At 33.1% G+C, this 26,468-nt stretch overlaps 1 long non-coding RNA gene across 1 annotated transcript; it reads left to right on the top strand.

Annotated features, from left to right (window-relative positions):
* Window positions 1–10,050: 10,050 nt before the first annotated feature.
* LOC104867875 lies at window positions 10,051–12,153 on the top strand. Its single transcript, XR_781880.2, has 3 exons — window positions 10,051–10,081; window positions 11,754–11,889; window positions 12,076–12,153. It is a non-coding gene; the product is annotated as an uncharacterized LOC104867875 (long non-coding RNA).
* Window positions 12,154–26,468: the final 14,315 nt, after the last annotated feature.

The following is a 26,468-nucleotide window of genomic DNA, read 5'->3' as shown; positions in this document are numbered from 1 at the left end:
ATCAGTTGTTCTCCTGATAAAAAGGTACTAAGTAAATGTAGAGGAAAAAAGAATTAGGTTAACCACAATAAATTATTTTTATTTGGAATTACTTGTATAAGGACATCATCATCAATGGATGGATATATCTGTAGAGGAAAACACGTCATTGAAATGTAACAGGTTACAGCATTTCTATCTAAGTCTTCCCATTTTGCTCTCTATTTTTGGCTTTGTTCTACAGATAACTGAGATGTTTTTCTATTCTCGTTTCTATAACATGGAACTTATTTCTCAGAAATAGGTGACAATCACACCTATGACAATCCATTTATGTTACATGACATGACACTAAGAAGGAAAAGCATTTCAACAGAAATTATTTATCTTTAACCTGAGTTTTAACTGAGTTAACCTGAATTTTAGCAAACATCTCATCCTGGTTTAGAGATATTAACATAGCTCTTAAGAAAAAAATGTGGCAAATGGTCAATAAGCATGGAGAAATACTGAGATAAATTCAATAGTTTCTTCAAATCTTGGTAGTTTTCTTGGTAGTTTTGTCTACAGACATACCACCTGAATGCACCCGATTTCGTCTGATCTCAGAAGCTAAGCAGGGTCCGGCCTGATTATTATTTGGTTGGGAGGCTTTACTCCCGTAAGCTGAAAATTTCTAAGAACAGAAATGGCTATATTTTATTGCATAATTATTTCATTAACTTTTTAATGGTACATCTTGAAGATTCTTATTTAAAAAACAATAATTTATATATATATATTCAATGACCTTCAGGGCAACTTCAATCACAAGGATGTACACATACAGATTCTTATCAGTAGAAGAAACCTTTGAATTAATATTCAAACCCATTCCTTGGACCACATTCAACCATCTTCAGAAGATTCAGTTAACTGTACAAGGTGCATAGAGACATTTTTAAAATTATTTACACCATAGCTATTATTAGTGATTTATAATTACTCACAAAGCACTTTTACTAAAATTGGTTTACCACAGTGGCTTTTACAGATCTTCCTCATCTGTGTGCTGTACAACATATCTAATATCAGAAAATGGGCAAGAAATGTTTGGTTGTATATAAGAGATGAATTATGTCTTCTTGAGAGAAATAATTTTTTTAATATTCAGTCTAAATGTATTATCTATGATCAAATGAGATACATTAATGGGGATCTTAGGTCTTATGTTTAGCAGACATGTGAAATCATTCTACCACTTGAAAGAAAATATAACTAATTTATAATCCACTCAACTCTGTGTGTGTATGTGTGTAAAAGTATGTTTGAGTAAGGTATATTTCTTTTGAGTTAATCTGTCTCCCTTCTTCTAGTCTATTTTCACTACGAATGTAATGGGGGCCAGGGATTTAGCTCAGTGGTGCTGCCGCCTGCCTGGCAAGCACAGGTCCCAAGTTTGCGATCCCCCAAAAAAAAAAAAAAAAAAGAATGTAATGGGGCTTAAAAGAAAGGTGTAAACAACTTCTTGGAGTGCTAGAAAACAAAACTCAAAGTAATTAAAAACTATGAGGAGGAAAGATTTATATATATATATATGTATGGTGTACATAAATCTGTAATGGAAAGGTATATATGATAAAGATGTATGTGTACAAGCAGAACTCAAAATTCAGGACTAAAGATAAGTGCAACTACATCACTAACTGCTAAGACCATATCAAAATAAGCTGAATCTCTGTGATGGAAAAGCAAAGAAAAAATATAATCAGTTTTATCATGTTTTCATTATTAGACCCAATGAAAATTATCAAGTGATATAAAAGAAATCTCTCTCCTTCTCCATTCCCTCTCTCTCTGTCCTTCCCTCCCCACACACATACACACATGCACACCCACATAATATCTATAGATACAAATATGCAAGAGTTAAATATATATAATTTTAATTTTCATTTCTACTGCATTTATTTTCTCCATAATGGAAAAGGGTGGCTATATCATTTGGTACAATTTATGTATGGAAGTTCTTTTTGGAATCAAATAATTTTTAGCATATAATTAGAAAATAAACAGGTTCAGAAAATCAAGATGGCTATTATATGTTAAAGGGGTCAGCTAGCATTATTCTAATTATCAAGGAAAATAGTCATAGTGGAAACTATTTTAAAGAGTAACATTTTAAGGGTTTTCTTATGAAGGAGAGATATATGGAACCATGGAATATATGTTTTAATTATACTTTTGTTTATTTATGTGTGTGTGTGTGTATATATACCCACACAGAACTCTGACATTTGCTTAAAGGGGCATTGGTTTACTTGTGAAAGACGTATTTTAAAATACCACCCTCACTGTGAGGCTTTCCATTTTTCTAATGCCTGTTTACAGAATTGCCTTGACTACTAAATGTCCTGAAATGAAAAGTGAAGGCAAATACTACACACTAACATTTGAATCACATTTCTGGGAACATGGTCAGAATGCAATATACACGGGTAGAGAAAAATGAATTAATAAAGTTACTGAAGACATTCAAGGGAAGTGGTTGCTACTGAACATCATCTTTGTCCAGAAATGATGCATCAATTCTAAACAAGGGGATTTAGATCTCTGGCATTTCACACTAACCACATGACTAGCCAGATTCCCCATACACATCCCCTAAAAGGAACATACACAAGTAGTAAATTGCTGGTAACATCAGTCCTCAGATGTTTTGCTTACGACCACATTTTTCAATTTTTTTTTCTTTTACTGAGTCTATTGTTACATTTTAGGTGTACAGTACAGTTACATTCATTATTGGGATCTTGTACCTTTACATATACTCCTAAACAAGTCACACATGTGTAAATACCAAATAGTTTCTCTGGCATTTTTCAATTTTTTAATTAGTCACCAACATTTAAAACAAAGGCATACTATACAAAATTTGGATTCTGCCAAGATTTGCTAAGGACAACATAAATATAATGGAAACCCTGTTGCTCCCTTAAGGCAAGGTGTATTTTCCATTTTAGCACATCACTCTCAAAGGCCTAGTGCTCAGTCAGCTTCACCCATTTGTATTTATTCCTGAGATATTGTAGGCATCAGATTTTATAACTTTTCTTGTGTACAAACCAGGTCTAACAGTGATACCAAATCTCAGTTTTGAAAACTACAAAAAGCAATCTTGAATGAGGTAGTTAACCTCGTGGAGTCTAATTTTACTGCTTCTAAAAATGTGAAGCAAATCTTCTACCATGTGAGAAGTAAATGAGATTCTCTATGAAAGGTTTTGTGAACTGTAAATCTAAATGAGGCAATATTGTTTTGATTAAATCCCCAATAAGTTAAAGACTGATGATTATCTGTAAAGTATAATATATTCCTAAACAAAATTTAAAATATTTAAATAGGTTGGAAAAGATACTATAAATATTAACAAAGATTTAGTCACACTATTAAAAATTGTGAATATTAAAATTAAAAACAAAAAGATGTTATTAGACTTGGGCTTATTTTGGTGTAATGCACTTATCCTAAAAAGTAAGTTAATCAAAAATCATATCACTTAAGGAAAAATAAATTCACATTATTTTATCAAAATACAAAATACTGAGCAGGTGAACATGTAAATATTTTCATTCATTTATTTCCAGATTGTCCAAAAGTATGTATTTGCTTTCAGCATAAATTGTTAGTAAGCAAAATGCATTCAATACTAAAGGATCATAAAATAAACTAACTATGCTCAATTAAAATGATTCTATAAGAAAAATTACAAAGAATGAGAGCATCAGTGCCATGTGGGAGTTTGTTAGAGGTGCACAATCTGGCAGATCTAAGAAGGCTAAACTCTAAGTACCTAGTGCGCACCTCTTCCTCCACAGAGAAGAACCAACGAGACAAGGACATAGCTGATTCTGACTTGAGTGGTTTTGAAGGAATATTGAAAGTCAGCAAGAGAAAGAATATAACCTTGTCAGATTCACAGGGGCAACAGTATGGTAAGAGAAACAAGATACCTCAGCAGATGCCATCCAGACTATATAACTGAGGGAAAGGGAGTCTCTTCTTAGGAGGCTAAGTATGAAAGACAGAACTTCAGCAACCTCTATGAGTGTAGAGAGTGGTGATCTTACTACTGGAAAGCTTTAAATCTTCAGATGCTTTCAGCCTACTTCAGATATGCATGATCAAACCTGCATAGCAACCTCAGCTGCTTCGGAGAAGGATCTTACATTGTCTCCCAGCAAGCACCATGGTACTGTAGTCAGACACCATCTTGAAAAGGGACCTATTTTCTGAATTTGGACTGTCCTAAAGGTCAGAAACTCCTCCATATTCCTAGATATTCCACTGTATCATCTTGGTGGGCAATAGTTTTTGATCCCAATATATTCCAGAAGAATAACTGTGCCCTCTGTCTGCTATTTTCCCTACATTTTAGGGTACACATGTTCTGACACAGAAACAGAGCACAGCATTTTTAGCAGTCAGGAGATCAGTGAGGTTGCCTATGATCAATGCACGGCAGCTGAGTCTTGACTTGCACCAGTGTCAAGACTAATGTCAGATGCTTATGCAGTTCTTATGGATGCTCCCTATCTGACATGCTCAAATATTTGTTCCTGATGAAGAAAGGGAAGGGATAGACAATCCCTATATCCAGTTATTGTCCAACTCCTTAGGTAAGCTAGGACAAACAGAGCCAAGGAGAACGTTGTCTACTACCAGCTATGCTCCTATTCCAGGGTCTGCACTGCCACTGAAATAAAGCAGTACCAGTTATTGCTGCCAGTGACCACATACTTTCCATTACTGCCTTGTCCTTATGCCGAAGAAGTCATGCAGAGACAGCACTGTACTTCCCAAGCAGAAAGAAAGCCAATGTTTCATAAAACATCAACAATCAAATATATCTTCAGGAGAAGGTCTCTTATTAAGAAGTTCTAGAGATATCTGACCCATCAGGTGCGCAAATATCAATATAGGAGCACAAAAAACATAAAAAATAAGGTAATATGATACCTCCAAAAGAACACAAATGTAGCAATAGATTTTAAAGAAGTTGATATGTATGAGATGCCATAAAAAGAATTTAAAGTAACGATTATTAAAAAATCTCAATAAGATTGAAGAGAAAACAGACTAGCACTTACATAAAATTAAGAAGAAAATGCAGGATATGAATAAGAAATTCCACCAGGGAATACAGATTTTTCAAAAATAATCAAATGGAAATCTTGGCCATGAAAGGTTCAATAAATCAAACAATATATAGTTAGGCAATTTGAAAACAATCTAATTCAAGAGAATGAAAATTATCTGAACTTGAAGTGTAGCCTTTTGAGATATTTCAGGGAGGGGAGGGGAGAGGATGGAAAGAATGAAAAGCTTTTGAACATTAAAGGAACAATATCTGGAATATATAATGGCAAACAGAAAAAGTTAATGTCATAGAAAAACTATTCAAAAAAGTAAGAACAGAAAACTTCCTTAATGTTGAAAATGATACTACCATCCATGAACAAGAAGGATTTAGAACCCCAAGGACACAGAACCACAAAAGATCTCTACCATAATCAAACTGTGAAAAGTATGAGACCAAGAAAAATTTATAAAATCTGCAATAAAAAGTGCCAAGTCACATTTAAGGTAACCAAAATTATATTAACAGCAGATTTCTCAACAGAAACCATTCAGGCCAGGAATAATTGAAATGATATATAGTTCACATTCAAAAACAAAATAACTGCCAACTAAGATTACTGTACCCAGCCAAACTATACTTCAGAAATAAAGGAGAAAATTAAAGTCAAAGCTGAGAAAATTCATGTGCACTAGACCAGCCATACAAAAGGGAATTCTACTACCAGATGTGAAAGTGATCACCATCATAAAATCACATGAAAGTATATATTCCAATGTAAGGGTATATACAGAAAGTAGAAACAGAAAAGAATGAAGAAATCAAACAATATCAATAAAATAAATAATTATTTCATGAAGATGAACAAGAGAAGTAAAATACAATAGTCCAAATAACTAAAAAAAAATCAACCAAATAAAAGGAGTTGTGACATAAATCAGTCAAGAGGCAGGTGGCTCAAACAATGAGCCAAATCTCAAGCCCTTAGTGTGAATTATATCAAGTGCACAACTTAACTCTCGTGTGGTTTGACTTATATGAAAAACCTTACATATAAAGAAAGTATGAAATAAAAGACAGATACTAAGAAAAAGAGAGAGAAAAAAGTTATTATAATCCTATGTGGAAATTATATATAAAAGTCTACGTTAACTTTGTATGATTGTCTTAAAAATTTTATATGTTTTGGACTATTAGTCTGGTTTTTAATCTGTGTATATAATGATTAAATTTATAAGGCCTTATAAGATAAATGAATGAATCTGATGCTGGCAAAATAAAAGGGGTGTAAAGAAGCGAAAAAGAGAATTAAAATGTATTATGCACACATATCTTTTCCCTACAATGAGTATAATCATTGTGTATTGCAAAAAGTATTAATAAGAGTTAAAAATAAACATGACTTTGTTCCTATCAGTAATAACCTCAAATATAAATAAATTATACAATTGAAAGACAAACTAGCTGAATGCATAATACCCAAAATTCAACAATAAGCTGCCACAAGAAACTTACCTCACCAATTAAAAAAAAAAGAAAAAAATATCTCAGGAAAGTAGAAACCTACAGCAAGCAGGAACAGCTGTACCTTATCTTATAAAACAGAACTTAAGACAAAAAACTTAGAAAAAGATAAAGTAGGTCATTATGCAATGATCAAAGATCAATTCAAGAAGAAGATATAAGTGTAAATTTATATATACCTTACTTTGGATCCTCCAATTCTATAAGCACTGTTAGATGTAAAGAGAAGAATGAGGCAAAGTACAGTAATAATGGGGAGAAAGACTTCAACATCACATTTTAATGAACAGAAAGAGGAGCAACCCACTTTCCTGTCCTTCTTCTATCTCTCTTAGACAGAAGCTTTCTTTCCCTCAATAAGTTTTTCCTACTCCTCACCTCCATTGTTCCTAGAATTCATTCTTCTATTTTAGAGAACACAAACTCATGTTTCAAATATCTAGCAGGTTTGGGAGTTACATCTCTTTCCCTATATCATTTTGGAGGTCTTCCACCAAGATTACTGGTCAGAGACAAGAGTTTTGTTTCATAGGTTCTAACTTGGTCTTTTTACTTCATAGATTGTAACTTGTTTCACAGGCTCTTATTTGTTCCATAGATTCTGGTTTTTGTTTTATAAAAGAAAGAGGACAAATAGCAAATAAACATATGAAAAAATGTTCAACATCACTAGTCATTTGAGAGATACAAATAAAAACTACTGAGATTCCACCTCACCCCAGAAGAATGGCTGCTATCATGAAATCAACCGATACAAATGATGGTGGGGCTATAGGGAAAGAGCAACCTTGTTCCATTGTTGGTGGGAGTGCAGACTGGTGCAACCACTGCAGAAATCATTATGGAGATACCTCAGAGAACTAGGATTGGAGGTCCCATTTGACCCTGCTATTTCCCTGCTGTGTATCTTCCCCAATGAATTAAAAGAATCATATCACAGTGATATCTGTGCACCTGTGTTCATAGCAGCACAATTTGTGATAGCTAAAACTTGGAAGTTCCCAATTTCCCATAGACAGGAGACTGAATAAAGAAAATGTGTGTGTGGCTTTTTTTAATATATATAAAATGGAGTACTACTCAGTCACAAAGAATGAGAAACTAGAGACATTTATAACTAAATGATGCACATTGAGGTGATACTCTTACAGGATGCATATGTGCAAATACCAAATAGCTTCTCTAGTGTGAGAAACTGAAAGTGTAAATAAGGTGTGATAGATAATTGAAATAGGAAGCAAAGGTGCAAAGGGGAAGGGCAAGTGGGGGGGTTGGGGAAAAGAAAGGAATGGAATTAACTTGAGAAAAAGAAAAAATGGAAACAAAGTCTTTGTAGATAGGGAGGGGTGGAGGGATTGAAGGGAGGGCAGGGGGATGGGGAAAAAACAAAAACCAAGATGGATTATGTAAAGGTGCAAATTTCCAATGAATTATGTCATTATATTGTATACCTTAAATGTACTAGTAAAATTATTTAATTAAAAAATAGATCACTCAGATAAATATTCTGCAAAGAAACACCATGGATAAACTGTACTCCACATTAAACAGTCTAAACATTTACAGAATATTTTATGTAATACCTGTGGCTACATATTATTTCAACATGTGAAAATTTTCTCTAAAATAGATCAAGTTTAGGCCAAAAAACAAGTTTTAACAAATTTTAAAAATACTGCAATTATATCACAAATATTCTCATATCACAATGAAATAAAACTAGAAGTCATAATAAATATTTTACCCCTTTGATTAAATTTATTCATTTTTATAGCTATCGTGAATAGGATTGCTTTCCTGATTTGTATTTCAAATAATTTATTATTGGCATACAGAAATGCTACTGCTTTTTGTTGGTTGGTTTTTGTATTCCGAAATTACAGAATTCATTTACTACTTATAACATTTGTAGTAGAGTTTGCTCAAAAGGAAAAAGAGAGCACCTAGAGATACTGGAGGAGTTTGCTCTCAAGAGCCTCTTCCTGGTGATAGCATAAGCCTGGATGCTTTGTTCAGAATTACTGATCCATGGTTAAATACTACAGGATTTTTCCTGACTCTGGACAGAATCTCCTTGCATGGACCAGCCCCAGGCTCCTATATCTGGATACCCTATATCCATATCTGCGGCCAACAAAGCCATCAAACTGTGACATACCTTGAAACCCACAATTCACCAAGACCCAGAGAGTACTAGGTTAGGACGAAGAACCACTTATTTAGGGGCTGCCTATTGTTGTGGTAGACTCATGCCCAAGACCACTTTAACCAGCCACTGGTGAGAGCAACTGCAATAGAAGTTCAATAGACTATGAAAGTATTTCTTTCCCTAGCACTGAAGAGCTGTGTCAGAGTCCTTATCCATAGGAAGGCCATATGAATATGGATCATTATGATCTGCTCAGTGCTAGGTTTACCAACACAAAATTAATTTCCACGGCTTACTACCTGTGCTATCCATAGTGACTAGAGTCTCATACCATTCTGTGCTGTCTGTGGTTAAGGTGTATTGGTGAAGGCACAGGCTTGGTCTCCTGAGCTATTGTTAAGCTGGATAATGCCTGAGTTACACAGCTGAATTAACCTACAGAGGTATATTGAAGCCAACATACTAAATACTGTTGATGCAGACTGAAAGATAATTCTGTTCCACTCTTGCACAAGTGTCTGCCTGGTGCTGGGGAAATTCTAAAGCCCCATCAGTGAGCACTGGCCCGTTGTGATAGCTGCGCTGCTGAAGACAGGGGTATGAGAGATAAAGACAGACTTCACTCTTGATTGCCAAGGCTAGTGCTAAGCTATGCCATTCCTGTGACTCACAGCTGCAGGGTCCTATGCAATTACAGAACGAAGTATGTCTTTCCAGACCCACTCCAAAATGTGTATCGATGTATCAGTGACTCAGATGTGACCCACAGGCACACAAGTCTATGCATGGTACTAGAGCTAGCTGCTCTAAGGCTCTGCAAGCTCTGACCTGTGTATGAGGCCTTCATAATACCCTATCTACTGGGCATTTATTTTTACTATGGCAGGCCTGGAACTGGGTTCTGGAACCAGCCTTTCTGACCTGCTGATCATTGGCTCCCCGGTCAGCCATTTGAGACTGGAGGTGAGGCAGTGGATTCTTCCTCTTTTGCAACCTCACAAATGCACTTGCAGTGGCTCAATCTGTTTTTGGGAGGTCAGTAGGAATCCTGGGGCTTTGCCCAGCACTGGGTTTTACTGTAGCAAGCCTGGTACTTGGCTTCAAGCTTAAGGTCTCAATTAAATTCTCTGTCTTCAGAGAAGTACGAAAATGTATCTCTGGGTTGAGCTTGGAGTGGGGTGATAAAAACAATTCATTCGCTCAGCCTTCTCCAGGACCACTTTTTGGAATGTACTAAAGATAGGTACTGTGATGCAAGCACTAGTGGAATTCTCACCTGATTTCCTTGGCTCTCATGTGCTGGTAGCTTGGTGAGTGAACAGCTTTTCAACTTGTGTATCTATGGGAAAGATAATAAGAGGATCTTATTCAGCTGTCATCATACTTCACCCCCAAACTCTCAATTTTTGAAAAACACTAACAAATCAAAACGAATACTTGGTTGACTCTTATAAAGCATATTACTTTCTTTTCTGTCTATATTAATATTTATTCATCTTTGTTAGCTTTGAAGGTATCATTTAATGTTTCTATATGTTCCTTTGGCCAAACTAGAAAGTAAAAGCAAAAGGAAAGCTCTTATATCTATTTTTACTGCATTTTTATTGAATATTTCTGCATAATCTAATATAGCAGTAATTCTCAAACTGGTTTTATTTAACAAACTATGGAGTTCAAGGCCACATGAGAACTATAGAATCAGAATGGTTTTGACAACAGTTTTTCTTTTAAACTGCCCAGAAGTTCTGGGTATAAATTTTATTGGGACCTACTACAATATTTTATTTGCTATGTGGTCTCAGATGAATGCTGATAAACTGATTTGTCAGAGAGGTTGAAATACCACATTCTAACTTACCCATTAAAAATAAACACACTCAGAAATAAGAAAAGCTTCTACAATTCCTTTCTACACTGAGTAATATAACATGAAAGCTTGCATTGTCTGTCATCTACTATCTAGACTCTTGAGGTTAACAAAAGAAAATAACATTTGTTTTATAACTAAGGCCTTTATAAGAACAGCATGCTTCCAGAAAGTCTAATAATCTCCACTGATCCATAAAATTTGATGGCAATATCATTATGAATCCATTCTAAGCTCTAATTCCCATTAATATATGTAAGAGTTATATATTCCAGACATATATAAATAAGGTTGAATTACCCATAAATAAGGTTGAATTATCTTAGTCAGTCTGACATTGAAAAATACACCTACTTAACTTCTGAAAGCTTTACCAGAAAAATGTTTAAATGGACCCAACATCTAAAATGTTCGTATATATGTATGTGTATTTGTGTATGTGTATAGAAAAAAATATAAAATAAAAATTGTCATTATTTTTATTTCTTTTTGTTTTGTTTTTGAGACAGGGTCTTGCTATGTAGTTCAGGCTGTCCTTAAACTCACTATGTAGCCGAGGCTCACAGTGATCCTCCTGCCTCAGCCTCTCAAGGGCTGGGACTAAACGTGAGCACACCACCATGTCCAGATACAAACCATCTGTAAAAGTTACAGACATTAGAAAATTTTCTTTCTGTAGGTAAATGTTTTCTCTTTCTAAGATGAAAATATTACCAATTACATGGGCATAAGCCCTGATTTTTCTTCTCCAAACTATTTTTCACATATCAAATTTTCTTAATATACAAAATCGTGTGCAAATCATTCTTTAATTGAAATATCAGCATGAACAGAAAGTGCCAATTCCTCTGGCCTTTTGTCTATCTGTTAAAATAAGCCTACACTCATAAATTTAGCATGTAAATTTGATAAAATCGGACCCCAGCTGTACTAGGGACTGCGGAGCTGAGATGCTTATTCGTGACTAGTAGCTAGATTTTTTGAGAGACACCTAGATTAGTAAAGCAGGCTTCTGGATGTGTGTGGGTGGGTCATAGTCACGTGATCTCAGGTATTGGATCTCGTCCCTGACCCTTTCCTTTCTGGCATTCTTTCCCTGTCTCTCTGCACCCCAGAAGCCATGAGCCAAGCGGCTTTGCCTAACCACGGCCTTCTGCCACGTCTGTGCCTTAGAACACATCAATCGTGGAATGAAGCATCTGAAACTTTAAATCAACACAAGCTTCTCCTCCTTCACATTACAGATACCAGGTATTTTGGCTCAGAAAGAGAAAAGCTGATGAATACATATGGCCACATAGTATTTCAACTGTTTTTTAATCATACTTGAAATTATAAGGCATAAAAGGCTGAAGTGTGTTCTGGCATCCTTTTAATCCTTCCTTATTGTGGCTCCAGCATTACTCAGGTTTTCACAGCACTTTTTTCATATTGTAGGAACCTGGAAAGAGCTGAAGCTGCTCTGTGTGAAGAGGGAATGGCCAAGGCTACCCCGTGTCTTATATGTCAGCCCCTGTGAACATGGCACAGTGAGAGAAAAGACATTTCTTTCAGTTTTTCCTCCTGTCCAAGAGAGAGGTCCCATCCTGGCATTCAGTAACAACTCATCCCTGGGCTCCTGTCATGCTCTTTTAGAAATGTAGCATCCAATTACTCCTGCCAAAGCTAGTTTCAAACTGAAAATACGATGTCACTGAATAAGAAGTCATTCTAGGAAAATCTGGGAAATGTCTCACACAAAGAAGTCTAAGCACTTATACCAATTGGCACCCATACACTCCCAGGTTCTAAATTTATTTATTTTTTTCCTTCATGATATAGAAAGTTCCATCACACGGAATAACTCAATAATATACAAACTAATACAGGCGACTAAAATATGTTTAGAAGACATATAGTTGTCTAGAATTAGTTTGAGAGATAAAGGCATGCATTAAGATAATACAAAATAAATTACAAGAGTTTTACCTAGCCAAAGGAGTTGTCAAACATTGCAAAGTTAATTAAGTCAAAGGTATTACATGAAAGAAAAGCTACTAGGAACAAGCAGAAGGCTCTCTGCCTGGAAAATACAAGAACTGGCAAAAAAAGGTATCAGTCAGAACTACAAAAATCAACGCAATCTAGGACATCAAAAAGAAGGGGGAAAGAGACTTAGCTATCCAAATAGTTCAGGAAGATATGGTATGTTATACCAGAGGGTAAAATATATATTTGATAATTATACAAAATCTTGTACAGGCAACACAAAGGGGGAGAGAGCATGTTCTTTATACTGTCTTTAATGAAGCAAAGAAATAGTGAAACACATTTTTATCAAGAATGGATAAATTAAACTGTCTCTTCCTTAGCATTTATTAGAAATTTCACTGATGTGGAAAAATTCCTTCACCAATATTTCTGAATACTGTTAATATGCAAAAGTATATTTTTAGATTATAGTTCCCCTTTATCCACAAGGGATATAACCCAAAACCTCCAGTGGATGCCTGAAACCACAAATAGAACAAAACCCTTTCTATACAATTTTTTTCTATACATATAAACGATGATAAATTGTAACTCATAATCTAGGCACAATAAAAGTTTAATAATAGATAACAGTAAAATAAAACAATCAAACATATTCAAATGTAAATGTTAGGTGAATATGTTCTCTTTCTCAACAGAGTCAAGACACAGCGATATGGGTCACAGCTGAGCACAGGTAACAGAGGGTGGAAATGAAACTAAAGGAAGGAAAGGGCGGCTGCAGTTAACTTGCTTCGTATCTTCCATCCACTATTCTCAACCCGCCCTCTCCTTCACTGCTATACGCGTGGTATTTTGCAATGTTACCAGTTATTTTAAAGCCCAAGCTGCCTTCTGTAACTCACCTAGTGCCAGTTATACTTCCGCTCCGGCTTTTCTTAGGGAAGATGGCTTTTACATCCATCTTCATCCTTGATTTACATTTCTGTTTCACCTCAGATCTATCACTCTGTGTAGACTTTCTTGAGAACCACAACAAGAGGTAGGATATGCGTCTCACACCTCACTATATGTACTTTAATTGTGTTAATAATCAAATAAATATATTTTATAATTAGTCTCCATTAAATTTCATTTTTTTACAATACAAAACATTTGTTATTCTTTCTATATTGTCTATCCAAAAGCATATGAAAGAAAGTTCATAACTCTCAAAAATGAAGGCCATGCAGAAGCACTTTAAAATCTTTTTCAAACCATTGTGACAAAAACGCAATAAGCTCACATTATGCAATTTAATTAGCAGAAACACAGCAAATATTGTTATTTACACTTCATCTTTTTACCAATAGGCAGCCTGTTTGAAGGTGTGAAATTCAATTATCACCCAGTTACTATGATTTTATTCGAAAATGCTACTATTCATGTATTTCATCATGTATATCTTTAAACAAATATGAGCACTTTGTATATTTAATAATTTCAGGGTAGAATGCTCATTTATATTATTTCTCGCATCCCACACAAAAAAAATCACTGAAATATTACAACAAAGTGACATTATGGGTAGGTAAACATGATTCGAAAAAATGAAAAGTAATAGCAGAGGAAACTTTAGCTTTATAAAATCCTGAAATATGCATGATGTATACACACTATATTTTCAAATAGTGTCCCTCAGGCAGACCCGAACTCTTTCAAATTATTTCTGTGCACGGTAGTGTCTAAGTACAACCTACACTCTTTTGTATATCAAATGGTTTTTAAAATTGGACAGGCATCTTACACACAGTGTTTATGTAGGTGGAAGCTTAATATACAGTCTTCCAGAATCACAAGCAATTTCTGATGAAAATTATGTTCTAAGGAAAAGAGGAAACTGAAAAGTATAGTGATATTTTCTGGGTGCCTTCTACAACTGACAGAATTTGCAACACCTCCTCTTGAATCTCAGCCCCTACACACCACCATGTTCACTTTGTAACTTGAGATAGCTAACTCATCTCTTAAATAGTAAACATTTGCTTGTTGACACTAAAAAAATGAGGTCCGGCTCTTTACACATATTTAATCCTCTGAGCAACTCATTTAAGTTAGTATTACTACTTGTATTTTTCACAGGTAAGGCATCTGAATACTATAATATTAAGTATTTTATCCAGAATCACACAACTGATGAGCAGTGGAGTCAAATATAGATCCTTCTGCCTTCAAGTCTACGTTCTTTATAAAGCATACTACTTTCTCCCATACAGAAAAGCTCACAGTTGGCAAGATACTTCATTCTGTGATGAACAACGGTCAGAAACTTCAAAGGAAACTCTTTTCTGGTGCGCATTAGGATTCAGTAGATAATCTATCGCATCAAATCTCACAACTCCAGTCTTACCAAGAAAATGCTGGCTTCTGAGAGTAAGGCAGCAGATCACAAAGTAATTTGCCTCTAACAGGAAGTAGTCTATTACCTTGCCTTAAATAATGCAGTTATTACTTCCTGCCAGAGTGACAGTTTAAGCACGAGGCATTAAAAAACTGTTTTCTCCTGTTCTCTCTGCCTGTTATTTACTGCCTCAAACACTACTTGTCTAGAAGTGATGGATAAATATTTGAAGGGAAAGATGCATCATTCTGGATGCTCCATGAAATTCAATTTGGACAAAAGTCAATGTTTCAGGCCTATTTTTAGCTTTCTTCTTATAATAAGGTAAAAATAAACTTTAAGTGTCTTAAGATAACTCTGGTAAAAATAAAACCTGGCTTTATCATTTTCCATCTAGAAACTATTTTAAAGAATACTTTCTATTCTGACATTATAAGAGATTTTTTTTCTCTTTGAAAATAAATAAATGAATCTAAAATAATTAGGTTGTCCCTGTGACCACACGATTTTGAGAATATATTTTACTCTTTGGATTTTTTTTACATGACAAATAGTAAGAGAAGTAACCAAAAAGTGGCAGTAATATATCAATCACATGCCACTTCTACAATTACAAAGTAAAGCCACCAAGTTTTACATCAAAATTGTCTTCTTTAAACCAAGATGGTTCTATTAAAAAAATATTCATTAAGCACTTGCTGACATTTGAGCCAGAAATCAAGCTGCTCCTTTTAAAATAAATTATTACATTTAGTACAATATTTTTCTCTCCTGTTTTAGGTCTTTACTTAAAATCACTGCTTCAGTGAAGCTCCTACTTAGCACCTGAGACTTAAATTTGTAATTCCTCTTTACCAATATTTCTCATCTTTGTTTTTATTTTTATATCATTTAACATCATCAAGCACAGCATATATTTTACAGACATATTTGCTTAATGGATATCTCCCCTACCTTCAATGAAATCAGAAAGAGGACAAGGAAAATTAGTTTGATTACTATTTATAATATATTAATATTGTTGCCCCAATACCTATAATAGTGCCTGGTCCACAGGTGCTACCCAAAATATGGTTTAATGACTATGGGTAGCCTCTACAAACAACTCTTTGAGATAGCATTAATTTGTTTTGTTAAAGAAACTCAGGCTGAAAAAATAAAGTGAATTAGTAAACTTCAAAAGCACTTAACTGCTCAAGTCTGTGAAACCCGAACATCAAGACTATTTGCTGTACTGTTAGAAAAAGGAAATTATCCCAAAGCTTACCTATTTGTTCTAGAGACATATATATTTGAACAAATACGAACACCTCTAAATTTTAAGGAAGGGATATCCTTTTTAAATGCCCTTTGTGACTGATTCTACTTCAGAAGGTCATTCACTTTGGATGAGCACAGAGTTCTGGAAGGGACATTACTGGAATGGGAAGGGAGAGCTGGGATCAGCTCAGACCATCTGCATCAACACTGGAAATTAATGTGTTGACAGATGTCACAGCCAGTATTCCCTCATACCTAGTAGCCTGAGTATCATGAAACATTTGCTAAGACAAAATAAATTATATACAATATTTAAATACATAAGGACCTTACCTAAAAGAAAAATAGTGAAAAAGTATAGATCTTTGAAGTAGTCACATCTTACACAATATGTACATGATACAGCACATTCATTCTGCAACATATATTTAATTTTATTTTATTTTTCTACCTTCTTTTCCTGGCCTATTTTGAAAATAAAATCAAATAATTCTATTTCCCTTTACACACAATGCATATAAACACTTGTACTTGTTTTGCTATTTTTACTGCTTTCAAACAAAAATCAAAGCCACACACAAAGAGTACTCTGCACTGAGGAACTTAGTGAGGAGTCTGTATTTTTGCCAGGACAAAAAGACATGGTTGTATCCTGAGGACTCTTAGCTCACCATTAATATCTTAACAATTGGAGTGGTGGAAGAATAATTAGCTGCTCCTAATCATTTTACAGCTTTATTGGAGGCATAGCCACAAAAATAGAGTGACAAGTTATGGTAACACTGATAGGGCTTGTAGATGGGAGTTTTAAAATTAATATAGTTGAACAGCTTTAAAAATATTGAAATAATGTGTCTATTCTTTTGTACATACATGCTTCTTTTATTCTTTATGATCTACCACATGAATCAGAAGAAAGAATGACCAGATGCAATAATAATATATAAGCATATGGAGTAGAATCTGACCAACAAAAGACATTAACCATATGTCAGGGATCTATGAGAAGGGAGATGATCACTCCTGAGACTCTCCTAGTCATACAAAGGAGCATCATGTCCTGATAGCTCTTCTACAGAGGTAAGTATAGGGAAGAGCTTAACAGAAACACAAACTCACTGCTGAAGGTGAAAGTAAGTTCAGCAAATTCTTTATACAGGGAAACTGCAATTATTCAACAAGATCCAAAGAGTTTCTACCTCAAGACTCCCCACGTGGCTGTACAAGCTTACAGATCATACCGGAAGCACAGAGACCTGACTGTAAATAGTATAGAGAATAGGTTAAAATTTCAGTATCTGATGTAATTTAACTCAATTTGTTTTCTGTTTGATAAATTTAGTGAACAGAGAAACACTATTAAAGCGCTAAACATAAACATTCATGTCTCTTACCCAGTCTGCCAATTAACCTGTTTCTTCAACACCGAATTTACAGCAAGTAGAATCTTTGACAAAGGTGGTTGAGAACATTAAAAAGGAATATAAACTGAATAGGAAAGATTGAATCATGATGCAAACGTATGAACTTTTTTATTTCTGTCCTTTTGAACTTAAAAAATATCAAGAAAATTTAGGATAAATCTTGAAAGCAAAAATCTATCATAAAATTATACAGGAATTACATCAGCTTTTAAATGACCTTCTAAAGTTTCACTTTATAATATGATATGAGTGATGGTTTTAAAAAGTAGGACCAAGTTTTCTCAAAAGGAAGAACCAAATAAATCCAACTAAGAATTGTATTTCGCACCTTTTTAAAAAGGCCAAATTTCTACTAAAAATTTACATAGTGACTTCAATACAAGTTCTTAGATATTAAATAATAAGTTATACTATAATACTATTCTAAATATTTTAGCTAACAAAATGAAAGCTTAAAATAATGTGTCTCAGAAATATGCAGTTTGGTTTTAAAATTAATAAGCATTATAGATATAACACATTACCTTTCATTTATACAACAGAAAAAGATAGTTAAAAAGTAACCAACATACCATATACATTTAAAAACTGCTCAAAATAATATACTATGTTGAATGTTTTAGAAAGACATCTACCACATCCCTAATGCACGGCATTATGCAAATAATGCCTTCAACTTTGAAATCTGAGAGCTACAAGTTACTTATGGTAGGATGAAACAGTATTGTGCCCACTTAAAAAGAACTACATGCTTATTTGAAAGTCGATTTTGCAGGTATAGGACACACATAGACTCTGAAACGTACATATATGAATGGGTATGAATGGGTGAAGGAAAGGAATGCTAAGACCCTCAACAAAAGCTTACACTAGAGATGAACTTGTCCCTGTACAAGAGAGTTTACTGTCATAGTACTAAATACTAGATGTATTGAGTACAGAAAGATACCGTGGTGTAAGATTTATGATCTGAGAACATACACCTTCCCGAACTGAATGGTTTTAATGATTACACTTTATTATAATTCTATTAAAAATGCACAACTCTATAAAATTATAAACTCAAAACTATTATGATGGAATTCATTTCACACTTTTCGTATATCATGTGCAAATGAAAAGACTGTTTCTGTCAATGTGCCTAAGAATTACGGGAAAAACAGAAAAAAAAAAACTCAAAATGTAAAGGAAATGCTTAAGCCAAAATCAACCTATTTACTTTTTCTTTTATACTAAAAGATTGTCGCTGTCTTTGACAGACAAACTATATTTAGTACTTTTCCGGCTTTCACCTTAAGGGCATGGCAACTAAAAGTTATACTTCCCAAATTAATTAAGTGGACTCATGTAGGATCCTAAAATAACTCTTCTGTAATTCTAGTCTTCATTTCAATAGCAAGAAAGGTGAACTTATTAAACAGAACTGCCTAAAGTAATTGCACTGCATCACCTGTACATTCATTTATTTGTGTGATAGCAATAATAATAGCATGCAGGGCATCAGTGATCTCCAATGATCAAACAGAGAAGGTTCCATTTTGAGAAGTTCATTATTTAATGTTTATATTTAGTAAAATTAAATACAAGCTTAACAATAATTAAATCTGTAACCATGTATCTTGTTCCTTTGCTCTCTACATCAATCATGCAGACATTTTTTTCAGGTCATTTTCATTATTAGTATGTTTGCAGAACATAATATTTATCATCTTTGTAGGGAGTTGGTATAGGTACATAAAACATCTTAATTCCTTTTTCTTTCCCTTTCTGTTCCCTCTCTGCTCCTCCATGATCTCTTGGTCCTTTTCCTTTTTTATACATACTTGCAGGGCATAATGTTTACATTACTTGTGTGGAGTTGATATATGTAAATAATACATATCTAATTGTTTTCATTTGTTTTCCCTCTCCTCCACTTTCTCCCTCCATCTCTTGATTCTCTTCCCACTTGAGAAATATCTATCTCCTACTTCTTATTATCTGTCTTTAATCTTGCTCTTTATCTATAATTTGGGTTTCTCACATAGGAGGCACCATATGATATTTAATAAATGTGTGTCTGATTTATTTAAATATTGTGGTCTCAAGGTGTACCCATTTTCCTAAGAATGACTCAAGTTTTTCTTTCTTTATGGCAGAATAGTACTCCATTGTGTGTAAAGAACTTTTATTCATTCATCAGTTGATGGACATATAGGCCACTTCCAAGATTTATCTGTTAAGAATTGTGCTGCTATCAACATAAGTATGTAAATATCACCACAATATAATGCAATTAACTGTTTCGAGAAAATATCTACAAGGGCCATAACTAGTTCAAATGGAATTTCTAATTTCAGTGCCTTGAGGAGTCTCCATACTAATTTCCACACTTGTTATACAAGTTTACATTCCCACTAACAAGGTACAAGGGTTCCTTACACCCCACAGCCTTGCCAGCGTTTGGTATTATTTGGTTTCTTGATGATGACCATTCTTTCTGGGATAAGATGGGATCTCAGTGTTACTTTAATTTACATTTCTCCAATGGCCAGTGATGGTGAATATTTCTTCATGTATTAATTCACCATTTGTATTTTTGTGAACTCTATTCATTTCACTTGCCTAATTCTGATTGGGTCTTGCAGTCTGTGTCAAAGGTTTTTGAGTTCTTTAAATATTCTAGACATTAGTTCTTTGAGAAATACCTGGCTAAAGATGTTTTTCATGTTGTATGTTATTTTTTCACTCTGTTAGTTGTACCTTTTGCTGTGCAGACACTTTTTAATTTGACATGATCTAATTTTTTCATTCTCAGTACTATTTTCTTGGAAACCTGGATCTGTCCTTGCCTATACCTACTACTAGAATGATTTTTATTTGTTCTGTCTTTCACTAGGTTGTTTCTATTATAACATTTAGATCTTTGACCCATTTTTATTTTTAACTTAATACACAGTAAGAAATAAATCTAGATTTAATCTGCATGTGGATATCGTTTTCTCAAAGTTATTAAAGAGACTATCTTTTTCTCCAGGTGTGTTTTTGGTCCCTTTGTCAAAGATCATATAGTTGAATGTGCTTGGGTTTGTTTCTGTGCTCTCTAATCTATTTAATTGATACTCATGACTGTTTCTGTGTCAGTACCATGAAGTTTTTATCACAATAGCTTTGTAATATAACCTCAAGTCTAAGATTGTGATACCTCTTGCTTTGGTGTTTTTACTCAGTATTGCTTTAACTATTCTGGCTCCCTTTTGGTTTCATATGGTTTTTTATGATGGCTTTCTCTAATTAGGTGAGAAATATTGTTAGAATTTTAATAAGAACTGCATTAAATCTGTGTATCAGTTTTGAAAATATGGCCATTTTAACTATGTTGGTTCTGCCTATTCAAAAACAGGGGAATATCTTTCCATTTTCTCATGTCCTCTTCAATATCCTTTTCAGAGTCCTGTAGTTTTCATGGTAAAGTCCTTTTACTTTATTAGTTAGGTTAATTTCTAAGTATTTAAATATTTATGGTGCTACTGGGAATATTTTTCATAATTTTTCTCAGTGATTTATTAACATATAAGAACATTATAGATTTTAATGTGTGTAGCTTTTATAGATGTTTAAAAAATAGCTATCAGAAATCTTATGATGGCCCATAAAAAACAAAACAAAACAATAAGCCATTTCTCCCTGCTTATATCTCCAAAAATATTCCAAGGTCAGAGTAAACCTTAGTCAAAGAATTAATCTGGCATTTCAGAGAAACCAATATGTTTTCTTAAAATCACTGAATAACAACAGACAGATGGGCACTAACAGGTCTGTATAATGAACAAATGATGTTAACTTTCAGAAATGATGCAATAGCACTGCAAATGTCTAGAAGAAGAGCTACTAATAAAAACCCTGACATCATGAATCTTCTTTCACAGTATTGTAATATTCTGATAAAGCAAAATGAAGACTGTGGTAGAAAAAAATGCAGTGATTACTTGGGAATCCATAAATGAAGGTTTTAATTGAACCTATGCAATTAATTTGAAATACAATTTTTAAATGTTCAATCTTTTTGGGTCAAAATTTTCTTACTTGTAAAACAAGAGGTAGAAACATAATCTTTTGTTAAAACTTCCTATTTTAACAACAATGTTTCACAAAGATAAAAACTCTATAATCTTTAAAATAATATTTTTTTCCATTATTCCACTATGGAGAATAACACTATAAATATTTACCTAATAAATATGAATTTGCACATAAATATAAATAGCCTCATTTTCAGATCCTTCTGGTTAGTGACTTGTGAACTATGAACATTTAGTACTGAGAAGAGCGCTTAATAAATTGGTATTGAAAGTAAAAGAAGATGAGCACTAACAATTCTGTGAACAATAAATCATTTTTTCTTTACTATGTACATTTTGGTAATTTGAAATAATTTTCTAATTATAATGTATATGAGATAATTTTAAATTTAAGGGTTAAGACTCCAGAATACCGATTCAAAAATCAAAGTAAATATTAGCAAAATGAATTCCAGAAAGACCAAAACTATTATTGGTAAAAATGAAACCTAATAATATATGGATAAGTTAGCAAATATTTTTATGCAAACTCTGGTGATATAGGCAGGTGCCTTGAGATGTTTTACAACCATTAAATACATCAACACAATTAACTATTTAAAGATTTTGTAATGCCTATATGAAAAAAAATGTTACTGTGAATAATGCCTTAAAAGTTAAAAGAGTAAAAATGAGCCCACAGTTGAAAGATTTTATAACTACAGGACCAAAAAAAAAAATCACAACATTTTTCTAAACAAATAGATTTTAAAAATCAACATGATAATAGAAAATAAGGAAAGACACAAATAGGTGATACATCAAAAAATCTGGACAATGAAGTAAATATAGTTTAACTTTGTTATATCCAAAGAAGCGGATTTGAAAATGGGATTAATACCAGACAGATAAATATAGAAGGTGTTAGAATATTTATACTTAATGAGAGCATAGAAAAATCATGTGGGATCAGTAGAATTTTCTCCAACACTGTATATCATATTCAAATTTAAAATCAACATTGGCAGTTTGATCCCAAATTTTATTACAAAATAACTTCTTGAGAACAAAATATCACAAGTGGAATGCCTATTGAAGGATAATAACAAACTACAAAAATATCCAAATCAGAACAGGATTCACATTTTTGTTAGATTACTCAAAACAAAACAAACAGTATAGGTGTACATATCTTGCAGATATCTAGTAGTGAACAGTCAATATGCTTGAATTAACCAAGTTAATTTTTTACTTTTAAATTTTTTTATGTTCACTCATTTCATTTAGAAAATGTGCAAAACAGGTATTCCAACATCTGGTACATCTTTTAAGAATATTAACATTGTCAGAAATAGTCTTCTAGCATTTTCTAAATAAAGTGTGCATACAGGTATTTGTAATGACAGATAAGTGTTTTGAGACAGGTCTTTTTAAGCAATTTCATTGAAGGTATTCATATAAAGTGTGAAATACTGACGTTGCTGCTAATGTATCATAGCATATGCATGAAGTATTGTCTAAAAGATCAATAAAATATACTATAGTAAATATATAAACTGGTAACACTCATTTATTATCATTACCAAATATTATGGACCAGTTATATTTGTTATGCTTTCATAGTATAGGTAGAGTAATAAGATGTTTACTCTAGCATCCATACAAACATATGAGTAAGTTTACTGCTCTAGGATATTAAGATGGCAAGCACGTCACTAGGTAAAAAAGAAAAATATCAAGTTCATTAAAATCGTTTAGGATTACCATGTGATATGTAGTCTCACTGCCCTAAAAATCTTTATGTGCTATGTATTTATATAAATCACAACTGCAATTAGATGTCCATATAGCTCAGTATGATTTGCAAAAAAAAATTCTTGTCATAAAATACTCTTTACAAATAATATTTTTTAAAGTTAAGTAAACTTAATCATATGGTTTTGCTATCAATTATTTAGCTATATTTTGAACTTTTTCACAAGCATAAATACATTTCCATGAATAATATGTAATCATCTTTGTCTATCTGATGATTTGAGATAAAAACTTCATTTCCAGTGTTTAAAATATTTTATTTCAAGTATGATTAAATTTTTTATGAGGTGGATTTTTAAAAATCAGTTGTTTAAAAACAAATGTCCTGTCAGGTACGGTGAAGCACACCTGTAATCGCAGGGAGGCTGAGGCAGAAGGGAGGATTGCCCTATGATAGAGACCAGTTGGGGTTACACAGTGAGTTTAAGGCCAGGCTAAATTACAAAGGGAGACCCTGTCTCCCCTGCAAAAAAAAAAAATCATTTTAAAGGGGGAAAAATCTATTTTTCAATATCTCATGAATTTTTTGTTCGTAATGGTGTGACTATGACAGAGTAAAAATATACTGATTTGAATGTTCAATTTATAATCATCATATCAAAGAAATATCAATAAAATTCTAAAGATGTTATCTAGACAATTCAATAGCCTGAAAAAGCAGTGAAACATCACTCAAAAATGTTTTGTGTGACTACTAACAAGACACTTTCAAAAAAATTATGATCATATTAGAGTTTACAATCCAGGTATTTTAGTTATTTTGAAATTAAGAGTTTAGGTTTATAAGGTAGGATCACAATACTCCAATCTCCATAAACTAATGTTTATATATATGATGTTCAAAGCAGAAAGATTATCTTAGAATTAAACATGAAGTGGACTTAGAAAACTAGAATTATAGTATTTCTAAAATGACATGGATCCTTGAGCATTTATTCTTACTTCTCTTATATTTTAAAATATTTTATAAAACCATAAAATCAGTATATTATTAATATGATGAAGGAAATGCTATGATGTGTATATAGAAGTGCTCACAAATTGTAATGTTTGAAATAAATGTAAAAAAAGATGTTTTAAAATTGTGATACAGAATAATTACACTTCACTTATACTACTAGTTTCTCTTAGCTCATTGAAAAGAAAGATTTGTGTTGTATTTGTTTCTTCTTTGTATAGAGAATCTTTTCTTTGAAGATGATGATACACAGTGCATTAACTATTTTTTCATAAAATAAAAGTCTCAAAATAAGCATTTTTGAGTATATCAAGCTATAATGGAATGTGAATTTTATTCTTCTTTTAATTATTTTGCTTTAAATATAATGCTAACTCAAATTTACAACAGATCATTCTACTTTCTATATAAATTTTGAAGGGTTGCAGAGTATGAAGTTTTGCATCATTATTTAAATGGTAGGAGTTTTGAATCATTTTCTACAAAAATCCATTAATAACATCACTCAACCAGTTATAAAGATTGTCATAAGAATGGCAAAAAATGAAAATACTATTAGTTTTGGATAAGAAAAGCCAAAAAAACACTCAAGGTAACAGTGGATTTAGCAATTGGCAATTTATACACATTCACATGCTAAACAAAATCATAGAATATAAATATTAATGTTTTTCTATTTATTCAACAAATGATGCTGTGATATATAATCTCACTTAATCCTCCCACTATCCAAGAAGACAGATACTGTATTCAGTTTAGAGGGGACGAAATAAGCCTTATATTAAATAAGTAATATAAGAGCATAGGTGACATAAATGAGTTCCTTATCCTCCTCACTCTAAGCGAATGCGCTAATAGGACACCATGTGATTTTATTACAGAAGTTCATGTACCCACCAAAGGACAACACTTTCTAAACTCACCACGCATGATCAAGTCATTAAATTACAATTAGAGAAATCCTCAGGAAGCTTCATCTAAAAACATTTGTCACATACTATCATTTACTTTGGGGCCCTCCAATCTGCATGTATTACTACAGCTAGAACCAAAATTAGGTCTTAAGAGTATTATATACAGAATTGTAAAGTAGAAATGTGAAAGCTAATGAAATAATAAAACCGCCTTACCAGAAGAGGGCTATAACTTTTTGGACAGTTTGTTGCTGGTTGTTTGCTTTGTTTTTACAAAATCAAATTTCTGTTTTTGTATATTAGTAATGAGTTTATTTTTATTTATTTATTTATTTATTTTTGGTACCAGGGATTGAACTCGGGCCCTTGTGCTTGCGAGGCAGGCAGCAGAACCACTGCGCCAAATCTCCAGCCCTGTAGTGGCTCTTTAATCAGCAACCAGATCGACACTTTTAAATAAATATAATATACAAATCTCTGACCTAAAGACTTTTCCTACATTATTCAATCATTCATTCACCCACACACATATTTATGCAGTAGTGGGGATTGAATCCAGCGTTTTTGCACAAAGCTATACCCTGTGTCTTCTTTGGGTGGTGGTGGTGGTGTTTTGTTTTTTGAGACAGGGTCTTTTAAATTGCCCAGGTGAAACACAAACTTGTAATCCTCCAACTTCAGCCTGTAGTTTTCTTTTCTAGTCATGGAAACAGAGACTCAACATGATGAAGAGCAAGCTGAAGGTCCTATCTAACAAGTTAAATCCAAATCCTCTTCTTTTAATCAAAATGATGTTTTCCATAATCCCATCATTCTATTCATGTTTGTATACTACCAATTTCATGAGTAGTTTTTCCTACATATATCTCTTTATCAAAGTTTCATTTTTTCTCATGCTTTACTTCTTCACTTGGTTATATGAAAATTATGGTTAAATCTTAGCTCTGAGATAATGGGAGCAAGTCCCAGTGCTAGTCTTTCTGGTGGTCAGAAAATGATTCAACTATTTTCCATTTATACTCTCTTCTTTCCTTGATAGTAGATTTGGCAAAAAAAAAAAAAAAAAAA

This window comes from Fukomys damarensis, unplaced genomic scaffold, assembly GCF_012274545.1.
Source record: "Fukomys damarensis isolate Sample0158 unplaced genomic scaffold, DMR_v1.0_HiC HiC_scaffold_12, whole genome shotgun sequence".
Taxonomy (NCBI): Eukaryota; Metazoa; Chordata; class Mammalia; order Rodentia; family Bathyergidae; genus Fukomys; species Fukomys damarensis.
This window is presented reverse-complemented; position numbering and strand designations above follow the sequence as displayed.